We start from the raw sequence: 15,599 nt of genomic DNA on the forward strand, positions 1-15,599 counted from the left end.
ATATAGGTAAATAGATAAAGTAAAATAAACATTTATTTTAAAAATTATAAATAAATTTCTTAAAAATTTTGAAATAAATATTTGTGTACTACTGGCTGTGAACTATTTGTTGACATATATTGAACAAATATTGTCTTCCCTTGCATCCTATATTAAAAAGAAAATATAAAAAGTATTAAGGGTCTTTTTCCTTTCCTTTGACCTTGAGAAAGATTCGTTAAAATCAAATACATTTACAAAACATAAAAACTATACATAAATGTTATATATTTAAGAGTTGATTTTAGTAATTTAATTGTTTTTGTTGTTTTATTTATAAAGATGATTTACTTCTAAAATTAACTGTTTTTATTTCAAAATACAAAAACTCAAACCTGCATATGATGTTATCATGATATAAATAGATAAATCTCATAACTGATCAGCAATAGTTTTGGTGCAGTCTAAGGAGTTCTTAAATGAGGTCCATTCTTCTTAGTCTTTTAAAAATAGAACATTTTAATCTCAATTCTCGAAGCTTATTGAAAAAACAAAAAATTAAATTTTTTGCCAAATTTGTATACTATTTGTTTTGATTAAGACGTTTCTGACCTTCTATTTCTGTTACATGAGTTCTTTAATTTTAAATTACATGATCAGCCTGACCTAAAGCAACTGGCTCACCCGTTGTTTAACCTCAAGGGACATTCTCACTGTTTAGGAAAAATTCGCGAATGGGAGACAGAGATTTGAAGCGTAACCTGGTAAATGAAATCTTTTAGCGGGAAAGGCTAAAACAAAACACTTGGGTATAGAAAAGTACTAAAAGAGGCAGCGAAAATATGTATTTAAAAGTTTTTCAGACTTGCCATCACAGTTTGGACCTTTTGGAGAGGGGGTTAGATGTTTCCATGACACTGGTTGGGATCATAGGTTCGCGTGCTTTTTGACAGCCCTATCGAAATAAGGTGGTTTGGAATATAGTAGGGAGATTTCGCTGACCTAAAGATTAAAGAAAATGACGTAAATTATTACGTTTTAAATAATTTTTTAATCCATTGTGCGTTCTTCTGCAAAGAAAGACAATTGGTTTTATACATAGAACACCTTTGCTATGCTAAACTGTCGTGAAAATATCGTAAAACGAGTTTAGAAAAATAATATAATTTAAACAAACTACTTTTCCGGGTTTTTTGCAGTTTTTAAGCATTATTTGAATTTTACCGAACAGAAAAAAATATTTTTTATTTATAGAAACCCTTAAAACATCGATAAACACGTTAAATAAATAACATAATGCAAAATAAACAAAAGAAGAAAAAAATTTAAAAATTGACCACAGCCGAGGTTCGAACCCGCTCCCCACGCTCCAATCATAAGTCACTAACGCATGGTCTTAGCCGTTGGACCACGCTTATACGACGTTCGTGCTACTACATAGCTTTAATTACCCTCTCCCCGTTAGTTAAACAAAAGACATGAGGGGTGACTGCGATCTCCCTAATCTATCTATAAATATTTACTTAAGTAGGGTGGTTTGGTTCATAGAGGCCTACTTCCATTCCGAGTTTGAAAATTATAGCTTAATATTCAAGGGAGTTAGGCGGTCTTGAAATTTGAGCCTTTTTCCCGCCAATTTATTTTATTTAATTTTTTAATCCATTGTGCGTTCTTCTGCGAAGAAAGACAATTGGTTTTATACATAGAACACCTTTGCTATGCTAAACTGTCGTGAAAATATCGTAAAACAAGTTTAGAAAAATAATATAATTTAAACAAACTACTTTTCCGGATTTTTTTCAGTTTTTAAGCATTATTTGAATTTTCCCGAAGAGAAAAAAATATTTTTTATATATAGAATCCCTTAAAACATCGATAAACACGTTAAATAAATAATATAATATAAAATAAACAAAAGAAAAAAAAATTTAAAAATTAACCGCAGCCGAGGTTCGAACCCGGTCCCCCACGCTCCAATCGTAGGTCACTAGAGCATGGTCTTAGCTGTAGGACAACGCTTATACAACGTTCGCGCTACTACATAGCTTTAATTACTCTCTCCCCGTTAGTTAAACAAAAGACATGAGGGATGACTGCGACCTCCCTAATCTATCTATAAATATTTACTTAAGTAGGGTGGTTTGGTTCATAGAGGCCTACTTCCATTCCGAGTTTGAAAATTATAGCTTAATATTCAAGGGAGTTAGGTGGTCTTGAAATTTGAGCCTTTTTCCCGGCAATTTATTTTATTTAATTTTTTAATCCATTGTGCGTTCTTCTGCAAAGAAAGACAATTGGTTTTATACATAGAACACATTTGCTATGCTAAACTGTCGTGAAAATATCGTAAAACAAGTTTAGAAAAACAGTATAATTTCAACAAACTACTTTTCCGGATTTTTTCCAGTTTTGAAGCATTATTTGAATTTTCCCGAACAGAAAAAAAATATTTTTTAGATATAGAATCCCTTAAAACATCGATAAACACGTTAAATAAATAATATAATGCAAAATAAACAAATAAAAAAAAATTTAAAAATTGACCACAGCCGAGGTTCGAACCCGGTCCCCCACGCTCCAATCGTAAGTCTCTTGCGCATGGTCTTAGCCGATGGACCACGCTTATACGACGTTCGTGCTACAACTTTGCTTTAATTACCCTCTCCCCGTTAGTTAAACAAAAGACATGAGGGGTGACTGCGATCTCCCTAATCTATCTATAAATATTTACTTAAGTAGGGTGGTTTGGTTCATAGAGGCCTACTTCCATTCCGAGTTTGAAAATTATAGCTTAATATTCAAGGGAGTTAGGCGGTCTTGAAATTTGAGCCTTTTTCCCGCCAATTTATTTTATTTAATTTTTTAATCCATTGTGCGTTCTTCTGCGAAGAAAGACAATTGGTTTTATACATAGAACACCTTTGCTATGCTAAACTGTCGTGAAAATATCGTAAAACAAGTTTAGAAAAATAATATAATTTAAACAAACTACTTTTCCGGATTTTTTTCAGTTTTTAAGCATTATTTGAATTTTCCCGAACAGAAAAAAATATTTTTTATATATAGAATCCCTTAAAACATCGATAAACACGTTAAATAAATAATATAATGCAAAATAAACAAAAGAAAAAAAAATTTAAAAATTAACCGCAGCCGAGGCTCGAACCCGGTCCCCCACGCTCCAATCGTAGGTCACTAGAGCATGGTCTTAGCTGTAGGACAACGCTTATACAACGTTCGCGCTACTACATAGCTTTAATTACTCTCTCCCCGTTAGTTAAACAAAAGACATGAGGGATGACTGCGACCTCCCTAATCTATCTATAAATATTTACTTAAGTAGGGTGGTTTGGTTCATAGAGGCCTACTTCCATTCCGAGTTTGAAAATTATAGCTTAATATTCAAGGGAGTTAGGTGGTCTTGAAATTTGAGCCTTTTTCCCGGCAATTTATTTTATTTAATTTTTTAATCCATTGTGCGTTCTTCTGCAAAGAAAGACAATTGGTTTTATACATAGAACACATTTGCTATGCTAAACTGTCGTGAAAATATCGTAAAACAAGTTTAGAAAAACAGTATAATTTCAACAAACTACTTTTCCGGATTTTTTCCAGTTTTGAAGCATTATTTGAATTTTCCCGAACAGAAAAAAAATATTTTTTAGATATAGAATCCCTTAAAACATCGATAAACACGTTAAATAAATAATATAATGCAAAATAAACAAATAAAAAAAAATTTAAAAATTGACCACAGCCGAGGTTCGAACCCGGTCCCCCACGCTCCAATCGTAAGTCACTTGCGCATGGTCTTAGCCGATGGACCACGCTTATACGACGTTCGTGCTACAACTTTGCTTTAATTACCCTCTCCCCGTTAGTTAAACAAAAAACATGAGGGGTGACTGCGACCTCCCTAATCTATCTATAAATATTTACTTAAGTAGGGTGGTTTGGTTCATAGAGGCCTACTTTTTGTCTGAGTTTGAAAATTATAGCTTAATATTCAAGGGAGTTAGGCGGTCTTGAAATTTGAGCCTTTTTCCCGCCAATTTATTTTATTTAATTTTTTAATCCATTGTGCGCTCTTCTGCAAAGAAGGACAATTGGTTTTATACATAGAACACCTTTGCTATGCTAAACTGTCGTGAAAATATCGTAAAACAAGTTTAGAAAAATAATATAATTTAAACAATCTACTTTTCCGGATTTTTTCCAGTTTTTAAGCATTATTTGAATTTTCCCGAACAGAAAAAAATATTTTTTATATATAGAATCCCTTAAAACATCGATAAACACGTTAAATAAATAATATAATGCAAAATAAACAAATAAAAAAAAATTTAAAAATTGACCACAGCCGAGGTTCGAACCCGGTCCCCCACGCTCCAATCGTAAGTCACTAGCGCATGGTCTTAGCCGTTGGACCACGCTTATACGACGTTCGTGCTACAACATTGCTTTAATTACCCTCTCCCCGTTAGTTAAACAAAAGACATGAGGGGTGACTGCGACCTCCCTAATCTATCTATAAATATTTACTTAAGTAGGGTGGTTTGGTTCATAGAGGCCTACTTTTTGTCTGAGTTTGAAAATTATAGCTTAATATTCAAGGGAATTAGGCGGTCTTGAAATTTGAGCCTTTTTCCCGCCAATTTATTTTATTTAATTTTTTAATCCATTGTGCGCTCTTCTGCAAAGAAGGACAATTGGTTTTATACATAGAACACCTTTGCTATGCTAAACTGCCGTGAAAATATCGTAAAACAAGTTTAGAAAAATAATATAATTTAAACAAACTACTTTTCCGGATTTTTTCCAGTTTTTAAGCATTATTTGAATTTTCCCGAACAGAAAAAAATATTTTTTATATATAGAATCCCTTAAAACATCGATAAAGACGTTAAATAAATAATATAATGCAAAATAAACAAAAGAAAAAAAAATTTAAAAATTGACCACAGCCGAGGTTCGAAACCGGTCCCAAACGCTCCAATCGTAAGTCACTAGAGCATGGTCTTAGCTGTAGGACAACGCTTATACAACGTTCGCGCTACTACATAGCTTTAATTACCCTCTCCCCGTTAGTTAAACAAAAGACATGAGGGATGACTGCGACCTCCCTAATCTATCTATAAATATTTACTTAAGTAGGGTGGTTTGGTTCATAGAGGCCTACTTCCATTCCGAGTTTGAAAATTATAGCTTAATATTCAAGGGAGTTAGGTGGTCTTGAAATTTGAGCTTTTTTCCCGCCAATTTATTTTATTTAATTTTTTAATCCATTGTGCGTTCTTCTGCAAAGAAAGACAATTGGTTTTATACATAGAACACCTTTGCTATGCTAAACTGTCGTGAAAATATCGTAAAACAAGTTTAGAAAAACAGTATAATTTCAACAAACTACTTTTCCGGATTTTTTCCAGTTTTGAAGCATTATTTGAATTTTCCCGAACAGAAAAAAATATTTTTTAGATATAGAATCCCTTAAAACATCGATAAACACGTTAAATAAATAATATAATGCAAAATAAACAAATAAAAAAAAATTTAAAAATTGACCACAGCCGAGGTTCGAACCCGGTCCCCCACGCTCCTATCGTAAGTCACTAGCGCATGGTCTTAGCCGTTGGACCACGCTTATACGACGTTCGTGCTACAACTTTGCTTTAATTACCCTCTCCCCGTTAGTTAAACAAAAGACATGAGGGATGACTGCGACCTCCCTAATCTATCTATAAATATTTACTTAAGTAGGGTGGTTTGGTTCATAGAGGCCTACTTCCATTCCGAGTTTGAAAATTATAGCTTAATATTCAAGGGAGTTAGGTGGTCTTGAAATTTGAGCCTTTTTCCCGCCAATTTATTTTATTTAATTTTTTAATCCATTGTGCGTTCTTCTGCAAAGAAAGACAATTGGTTTTATACATAGAACACCTTTGCTATGCTAAACTGTCGTGAAAATATCGTAAAACAAGTTTAGAAAAACAGTATATTTTCAACAAACTACTTTTCCGGATTTTTTCCAGTTTTTAAGCATTATTTCAATTTTCCCGAAGAGAAAAAAATATTTTTTATATATAGAATCCCTTAGAACATCGATAAAAACGTTAAATAAATAATATAATGCAAAATAAACAAAAGAAAAAAAAATTAAAAATTGACCACAGCCGAGGTTCGAACCCGGTCCCCCACGCTCCAATCGTAAGTCACTTGCGCATGGTCTTAGCCGTTGGACCACGCTTATACGACGTTCGTGCTACTTTAAGCTTTAATTACCCTCTCCCCGTTAGTTAAACAAAAGACATGAGGGGTGACTGCGACCTCCCTAATCTATCTAAAATTATTTACTTAAGTGGGATGGTTTGGTTCATAGAGGCCTACTTCCATTCCGAGTTTGAAAATTATAGCTTAATATTCAAGGCAGTTAGGCGGTCTTGAAATTTGAGCCTTTTTCCCGCCAATTTATTTTATTTAATTTTTTAATCCATTGTGCGTTCTTCTGCAGAGAAGGACAATGGTTTTATACATAGAACACCTTTGCTATGCTAAAGTGTCGTGAAAATATCGTAAAACAAGTTTAGAAAAATAATATATTTTAAACAAACTACTTTTCCGGGTTTTTTTCCAGTTTTTAAGCATTATTTGAATTTTACCGAACAGAAAAAAATATTTTTTATATATAGAGTCCCTTAAAACATCGATAAACACGTTAAATAAATAATATAATGCAAAATAAACAAAAGAAAAAAAAATTAAAAATTGACCACAGCCGAGGTTCGAACCCGGTCCCCCGTGCTCCAATCGTAAGTCACTAGCGCATGGTCTTAGCCGTTGGACCACGCTTATACGACGTTCGTGCTACAACATTGCTTTAATTACCCTCTCCCCGTTAGTTAAACAAAAGACATGAGGGGTGACTGCGACCTCCCTAATCTATCTATAAATATTTACTTAAGTAGGGTGGTTTGGTTCATAGAGGCCTACTTCCATTCCGAGTTTGAAAATTATAGCTTAATATTCAAGGGAGTTAGGCGGTCTTGAAATTTGAGCCTTTTTCCCGCCAATTTATTTTATTTAATTTTTTAATCCATTGTGCGTTCTTCTGCAGAGAAGGACAATTGGTTTTATACATAGAACACCTTTGCTATGCTAAACTGTCGTGAAAATATCGTAAAACAAGTTTAGAAAAATAATATAATTTAAACAAACTACTTTTCCGGAATTTTTCCAGTTTTTAAGCATTATTTGAATTTTCCCGAAGAGAAAAAAATATTTTTTATATATAGAATCCCTTAGAACATCGATAAAAACGTTAAATAAATAATATAATGCAAAATAAACAAAAGAAAAAAAAATTAAAAATTGACCACAGCCGAGGTTCGAACCCGGTCCCCCGTGCTCCAATCGTAAGTCACTAGCGCATGGTCTTAGCCGTTGGACCACGCTTATACGACATTCGTGCTACTACATAGCTTTAATTACCCTCTCCCCGTTAGTTAAACAAAAGACATGAGGGGTGACTGCGACCTCCCTGATCTATCTATAAATATTTACTTGAGTAGGGTGGTTTGGATCATAGAGGCCTACTTCCATTCCGAGTTTGAAAATTATAGCTTAATATTCAAGGGAGTTAGGCGGTCTTGAAATTTGAACCTTTTTCCCGCCAATTTATTTTATTTAATTTTTTAATCCATTGTGCGTTCTTCTGCAAAGAAAGACAATTGGTTTTATACATAGAACACCTTTGCTATGCTAAACTGTCGTGAAAACATCGTAAAACAAGTTTAGAAGAATAATATAATTTAAACAAACTACTTTTCCGGGTTTTTTTCCAGTTTTTAAGCATTATTTGAATTTTACCGAACAGAAAAAAATATTTTTTATATATAGAGTCCCTTAAAACATCGATAAACACGTTAAATAAATAATATAATGCAAAATAAACAAAAGAAAAAAAAATTAAAAATTGACCACAGCCGAGGTTCGAACCCGGTTCCCCACGCTCCAATCGTAAGTCACTAGCGCATGGTCTTAGCCGTTGGAAAACGCTTATACGACGTTCGTGCTACTACATAGCTTTAATTACCCTCTCCCCGTTAGTTAAACAAAAGACATGAGGGGTGACTGCGACCTCCCTGATCTATCTATAAATATTTACTTAAGTAGGGTGGTTCGGTTCATAAAGGCCAACTTCCATTCCGAGTTTGAAAATTATAGCTTAATATTCAAGGGAGTTAGGCGGTCTTGAAATTTGAGCATTTTTCCCGCCAATTTATTTTATTTAATTTTTTAATCCATTGTGCTTTCTTCTGCAAAGAAGGACAATTGGTTTTATACATAGAACACCTTAGCTACGCTAAACTGTCGCGAAAATATCGTATAACAAGTTTATAAAAATAATATAATTTAAACAAACTACTTTTCCGGAATTTTTCCAGTTTTTAAGCATTATTTGAATTTTCCCGAAGAGAAAAAAATATTTTTTATATATAGAATCCCTTAGAACATCGATAAAAACGTTAAATAAATAATATAATGCAAAATAAACAAAAGAAAAAAAAATTAAAAATTGACCACAGCCGAGGTTCGAACCCGGTCCCCCGTGCTCCAATCGTAAGTCACTAGCGCATGGTCTTAGCCGTTGGACCACGCTTATACGACGCTCGTGCTACTACATAGCTTTAATTACCCTCTCCCCGTTAGTTAAACAAAAGACATGAGGGGTGACTGCGACCTCCCTGATCTATCTATAAATATTTACTTGAGTAGGGTGGTTTGGTTCATAGAGGCCTACTTCCATTCCGAGTTTGAAAATTATAGCTTAATATTCAAGGCAGTTAGGCGGTCATGAAATTTGAACCTTTTTCCCGCCAATTTATTTTATTTAATTTTTTAATCCATTGTGCGTTCTTCTGCAAAGAAACACAATTGGTTTTATACATAGAACACCTTTGCTATGCTAAACTGTCGTGAAAACATCGTAAAACAAGTTTAGAAGAATAATATAATTTAAACAAACTACTTTTCCGGGTTTTTTTCCAGTTTTTAAGCATTATTTGAATTTTACCGAACAGAAAAAAATATTTTTTGTATATAGAATCCCTTAAAACATCGATAAACACGTTAAATAAATAATATAATGCAAATTAAACAAAAGAAAAAGAAATTAAAAATTGACAACAGCCGAGGTTCGAACCCGGTCCCCCGTGCTCCAATCGTAAGTCACTAGCGCATGGTCTTAGCCGTTGGACCACGCTTATGACTGCGACCTCCCTGATCTATCTATAAATATTTACTTGAGTAGGGTGGTTTGGTTCATAGAGGCCTTCTTCCATTCCGAGTTTGAAAATTATAGCTTAATATTCAAGGGAGTTAGGCGGTCTTGAAATTTGAACCTTTTTCCCGCCAATTTATTTTATTTAATTTTTTAATCCATTGTGCGTTCTTCTGCAAAGAAAGACAATTGGTTTTATACATAGAACACCTTTGCTATGCTAAACTGTCGTGAAAACATCGTAAAACAAGTTTAGAAGAATAATATAATTTAAACAAACTACTTTTCCGGGTTTTTTTCCAGTTTTTAAGCATTATTTGAATTTTACCGAACAGAAAAAAATATTTTTTATATATAGAATCCCTTAAAACATCGATAAACACGTTAAATAAATAATATAATGCAAATAAAACAAAAGAAAAAAAATTAAAAATTGACCACAGCCGAGGTTCGAACCCGGTCCCCCGTGCTCCAATCGTAAGTCACTAGCGCATGGTCTTAGCCGTTGGACCACGCTTATACGACGTTTGTGCTACTACATAGCTTTAATTACCCTCTCCCCGTTAGTTAAACAAAAGACATGAGGGGTGACTGCGACCTCCCTGATCTATCTATAAATATTTACTTGAGTAGGGTGGTTTGGTTCATAGAGGCCTACTTCCATTCCGAGTTTGAAAATTATAGCTTAATATTCAAGGGAGTTAGGCGGTCTTGAAATTTGAACCTTTTTCCCGCCAATTTATTTTATTTAATTTTTTAATCCATTGTGCGTTCTTCTGCAAAGAAAGACAATTGGTTTTATACATAGAACACCTTTGCTATGCTAAACTGTCGTGAAAACATCGTAAAACAAGTTTAGAAGAATAATATAATTTAAACAAACTACTTTTCCGGGTTTTTTTTTCCAGTTTTTAAGCATTATTTGAATTTTACCGAACAGAAAAAAATATTTTTTATATATAGAATCCCTTAAAACATCGATAAACACGTTAAATAAATAATATAATGCAAAATAAACAAAAGAAAAAAAATTTAAAAATTGGCCACAGCCGAAGTTCGAACCCGGTCCCCCGCGCTCCAATCGTAAGTCACTAGCGCATGGACTTAGCCGTTGGACCACGCTTATACGAAATTCTTGCTACTACATAGCTTTAATTACCATCTCCCCGTTAGTTAAACAAAAGACATGAGGGGTGACTGCGACCTCCCTAATCTATCTATAAATATTTACTTAAGTAGGGTGGTTTGGTTCTTTGAGGCCTACTTCCATTCCGAGTTTGAAAATTATAGCTTAATATTCAAGGGAGTTAGGCGATCTTGAAATTTGAGCCTTTTTCACGCCAATTTATTTTATTTAATTTTTTAATCCATTGTGCGTTCTTCTGCAAAGAAGGACAATAGGTTTTATACATAGAACATCTTTGCTATGCTAAACTGTCGTGAAAATATCGTAAAACAAGTTTAGAAAAATAATATAATTTAAACAAACTACTTTTCCGGAATTTTTCCAGTTTTTAAGCATTATTTGAATTTTCCCGAACAGAACAAAATATTTTTTATATATAGAATCCCTTAAAACATCGATAAAAACGTTAAATAAATAATATAATGCAAAATAAACAAAAGAAAAAAAAAATTAAAAATTGAACACAGCCGAGGTTCGAACCCGGACCCCCACGCTCCAATCGTAAATCACTAGCGCATGGTCTTAGCCGTTGGACCACGCTTATACGTCGTGCGTGCTACTACGTAGCTTTAATTACCCTCTCCCCGTTAGTTAAACAAAAGACATGAGGGGTGACTGCGACCTCCCTAATCTATCTATAAATATTTACTTAAGTAGGGAGGTTTGGTTCATAGAGGCCTACTTCCATTCCGAGTTTGAAAATTATAGCTTAATATGCAAGGGAGTTAGGCGGTCTTGAAATTTGAACCTTTTTCCCGCCAATTTAATTTATTTAATTTTTTAATCCATTGTGCGTTCTTCTGCAAAGAAAGACAATTGGTTTTATACATAGAACACCTTTGCTATGCTAAACTGTCGTGAAAATATCGTAAAACAAGTTTAGAAAAATAATATAATTTAAACAAACTACTTTTCCGGGTTTTTTCCAGTTTTTAAGCATTATTTGAATTTTCCCGAAGAGAAAAAAATATTTTTTTATATATAGAATCCCTAAGAACATCGATAAAAACGTTAAATAAATAATATAATGCAAAAAAAACAAAAGAAAAAAAAATTAAAAATTGACCACAGCCGAGGTTCGAACCCGGTCCCCCACGCTCCAATCGTAAGTCACTAGCGCATGGTCTTAGCCGTTGGACCACGCTTATACGACGTTCGTGCTACTACATAGCTTTAATTACCCTCTCCCCGTTAGTTAAACAAAAGACATGAGGGGTAACTGCGACCTCCCTGATCTATCTATAAATATTTTCTTAAGTAGGGTGGTTTGGTTCATAGAGGCCAACTTCCATTCCGAGTTTGAAAATTATAGCTTAATATTCAAGGGAGTTAGGCGGTCTTGAAATTTGAGCATTTTTCCCGCCAATTTATTTTATTTAATTTTTTAATCCATTGTGCGTTCTTCTGCAAAGAAAGACAATTGGTTTTATACATAGAACACCTTAGCTATGCTAAACTGTCGTGAAAATATCGTAAAACAAGTTTATAAAAATAATATAATTTAAACAAACTACTTTTCCGGGTTTTGACCAGTTTTTAAGCATTATTTGAATTTTCCCGATCAGAAAAAAATATTTTTTATATATAGAATCCCTTAAAACATCGATAAACACGTTAAATAAATAATATTATGCAAAATAAACAAAAGAAAAAAAATATTAAAAATTGACCACAGCCGAGGTTCGAACCCGGTCCCCCACGCTCCAATCGTAAGTCACTAGCGCATGGTCTTAGACGTTGGACCCCGCTTATACGACGTTCGTGCTACAACATAGCTTTAATTACCCTCTCCCCGTTAGTTAAACAAAAGACATGAGGGGTGACTGCGACCTCCCTAATCTATCTATAAATATTTACTTAAGTAGGGTGGTTTGGTTCATAGAGGCCTACTTCCATTCCGAGATTGAAAATTATAGCTTAATATGCAAGGGAGTTAGGCGGTCTTGAAATTTGAGCCTTTTTCCCGCCAATTTATTTTATTTAATTTTTTAATCCATTGTGCGTTCTTCTGCAAAGAAGGACAATAGGTTTTATACATAGAACACCTTAGCTATGCTAAACTGTCGTGAAAATATCGTAAAACAAGTTTATAAAAATAATATAATTTAAACAAACTACTTTTCCGGGTTTTTTCCAGTTTTTAAGCATTATTTGAATTTTCCCGATCAGAAAAAAATATTTTTTATATATAGAATCCCTTAAAACATCGATAAACACGTTAAATAAATAATATTATGCAAAATAAACAAAAGAAAAAAAAATTAAAAATTGACCACAGCCGAGGTTCGAACCCGGTCCCCCACGCTCCAATCGTAAGTCACTAGCGCATGGTCTTAGACGTTGGACCCCGCTTATACGACGTTCGTGCTACAACATAGCTTTAATTATCCTCTCCCCGTTAGTTAAACAAAAGACATGAGGGGTGACTGCGACCTCCCTAATCTATCTATAAATATTTACTTAAGAAGGGTGGTTTGGTTCATAGAGGCCTACTTCCATTCCAAGTTTGAAATTATAGCTTAATATGCAAGGGAGTTAGGCGGTCTTAAAATTTGAGCCTTTTTCCCGCCAATTTATTTTATTTAATTTTTTAATCCATTGTGCGTTCTTCTGCAAAGAAGGACAATAGGTTTTATACATAGAACACCTTTGCTCTGCTAAACTGTCGTGAAAATATCGTAAAACAAGTTTATAAAAATAATATAATTTAAACAAACCACTTTTCCGGGTTTTTTCCAGTTTTTAAGCATTATTTGAATTTTCCCGAACAGAACAAAATATTTTTTATATATAGAATCCCTTAAAACATAGATAAAAACGTTAAATAAATAATATAATGCAAAATAAACAAAAGAAGAAAAAAAATTAAAAATTGACCACAGCCGAGGTTCGAACCCGGACCCCCACGCTGCAATCGTAAATCGCTAGCGCATGGTCTTAGCCGTTGGACCACGCTTATACGTCGTTCGTGCTACTACATAGCTTTAATTACCCTCTCCCCGTTAGTTAAACAAAAGACATGAGGGGTGACTGCGACCTCCCTAATCTATCTATAAATATTTACTTAAGTAGGGTGGTTTGGTTCATAGAGGCCTACTTCCATTCCGAGTTTGAAAATTATAGCTTAATATGCAAGGGAGTTAGGCGGTCTTGAAATTTGAGCCTTTTTCCCGCCAATTTATTTTATTTAATTTTTTAATCCATTGTGCGTTCTTCTGCAAAGAAAGACAATTGGTTTTATACATAGAACACCTTAGCTATGCTAAACTGTCGTGAAAATATCGTAAAACAAGTTTATAAAAATAATATAATTTAAACAAACTACTTTTCCGGGTTTTTTCCAGTTTTTAAGCATTATTTGAATTTTCCAGATCAGAAAAAAATATTTTTTATATATACTTGTAGAATCCCTTAAAACATCGATAAACACGTTAAATAAATAATATAATGCAAAATAAACAAAAGAAAAAAAAATTAAAAATTGACCACAGCCGAGGTTCGAACCCGGTCCCCCACGCTCCAATCGTAAGTCTCTAGCGCATGTTCTTAGACGTTGGACCCCGCTTATACCACGTTCGTGCTACAACATAGCTTTAATTACCCTCTCCCCGTTAGTTAAACAAAAGACATGAGGGGTGACTGCGACCTCCCTAATCTATCTATAAATATTTACTTAAGTAGGGTGGTTTGTTTCATAGAGGCCTACTTCCATTCCGAGTTTGAAAATTATAGCTTAATATGCAAGGGAGTTAGCCGGTCTTGAAATTTGAGCCTTTTTCCCGCCAATTTATTTTATTTAATTTTTTAATCCATTGTGCGTTCTTCTGCAAAGAAGGACAATTGGTTTTATACATACAACACCTTTGCTCTGCTAAACTGTCGTGAAAATATCGTAAAACAAGTTTAGAAAAATAATATAATTTAAACAAACCACTTTTCCGGAATTTTTCCAAATTTTAAGCATTATTTGAATTTTCAAGAACAGAACAAAATATTTTTTTATAGAATCCCTTAAAACATCGATAAAAACGTTAAATAAATAATATAATGCAAAATAAACAAAAGAAAAAAAAATTAAAAATTGACCACAGCCGAGGTTCGATCCCGGTACCCCACGCTCCAATCGTAAGTCACTAGCGCATGGTCTTAGCCATTGGACCACGCTTATACGACGTTCGTGCTACTACATAGCTTTAATTTCCCTCTCCCCGTTAGTTAAACAAAAGACATGAGGGGTGACTGCGACCTCCCTAATCTATCTATAAATATTTACTTGAGTAGGGTGGTTTGGTTCATAGAGGCCTACTTCCATTCCGAGTTTGAAAATTATAGCTTAATATTCAAGGGAGTTAGGCGGTCTTGAAATTTGAACCTTTTTCCCGCCAATTTATTTTATTTAATTTTTTAATCCATTGTGCGTTCTTCTGCAAAGAAAGACAATTGGTTTTATACATAGAACACCTTTGCTATGCTAAACTGTCGTGAAAACATCGTAAAACAAGTTTAGAAGAATAATATAATTTAAACAAACTACTTATCCGGGTTTTTTCCAGTTTTTAAGCATTATTTCAATTTTACCGAACAGAAAAATATATTTTTTATATATAGAATCCCTTAAAACATCGATAAACACGTTAAATAAATAATATAATGCAAAATAAACAAAAGAAAAAAAAATTAAAAATTGACCACAGCCGAGGTTCGAACCCGGTCCCCCACGCTCCAATCGTAAGTCACTAGCGCATGGTCTTAGCCGTTGGAGCACGCTTATACGACGTTCTTGCTACTACATAGCTTTAATTACCCTCTCCCCGTTAGTTAAACAAAAGACATGAGGGGTGACTGCGACCTCCCTAATCTATCTATAAATATTTACTTAAGTAGGGTGGTTTGGTTCATAGAGGCCTACATCCATTCCGAGTTTGAAAATTATAGCTTAATATTCAAGGGAGTTAGGCGGTTTTGAAATTTGAGCCTTTTTCCCGCCAATTTATTTTATTTAATTTTTTAATCCATTGTGCGTTCTTCTGCAAAGAAAGACAATTGGTTTTATACATAGAAAACCTTTGCTATGCTAAACTGTCGTGAAAATATCGTAAAACAAGTTTAGAAAAATAATATAACTTATACAAACTACTTTTCCGGGTTTTTTCCAGT

General features: G+C 33.7%; 1 protein-coding gene across 5 annotated transcripts in view; it reads right to left on the reverse strand.

Annotated features, from left to right (window-relative positions):
* Window positions 1–987, reverse strand: part of LOC147806889 (cofilin/actin-depolymerizing factor homolog) — a 119,948-nt gene extending 118,961 nt beyond the window's left edge. Inside the window, exon 1 of one of the 5 annotated variants that reach the window (XR_015435337.1) lies at window positions 375–622. The gene's annotated coding sequence lies outside the window, so the exon portion shown is untranslated. Of the gene's footprint in view, window positions 1–374 lie in introns of all 5 variants that reach the window. The other 4 variants (XR_015435347.1, XR_015435354.1, XM_087167378.1 and 1 more) reach the window with 4 other exon arrangements.
* Between the last annotated feature and the right edge of the window lie 14,612 nt (window positions 988–15,599).

Source organism: Parasteatoda tepidariorum, chromosome 7, assembly GCF_982258835.1.
Source record: "Parasteatoda tepidariorum strain Cologne lab strain chromosome 7, Ptep-v5.0, whole genome shotgun sequence".
Classification (NCBI taxonomy): domain Eukaryota; kingdom Metazoa; phylum Arthropoda; class Arachnida; order Araneae; family Theridiidae; genus Parasteatoda; species Parasteatoda tepidariorum.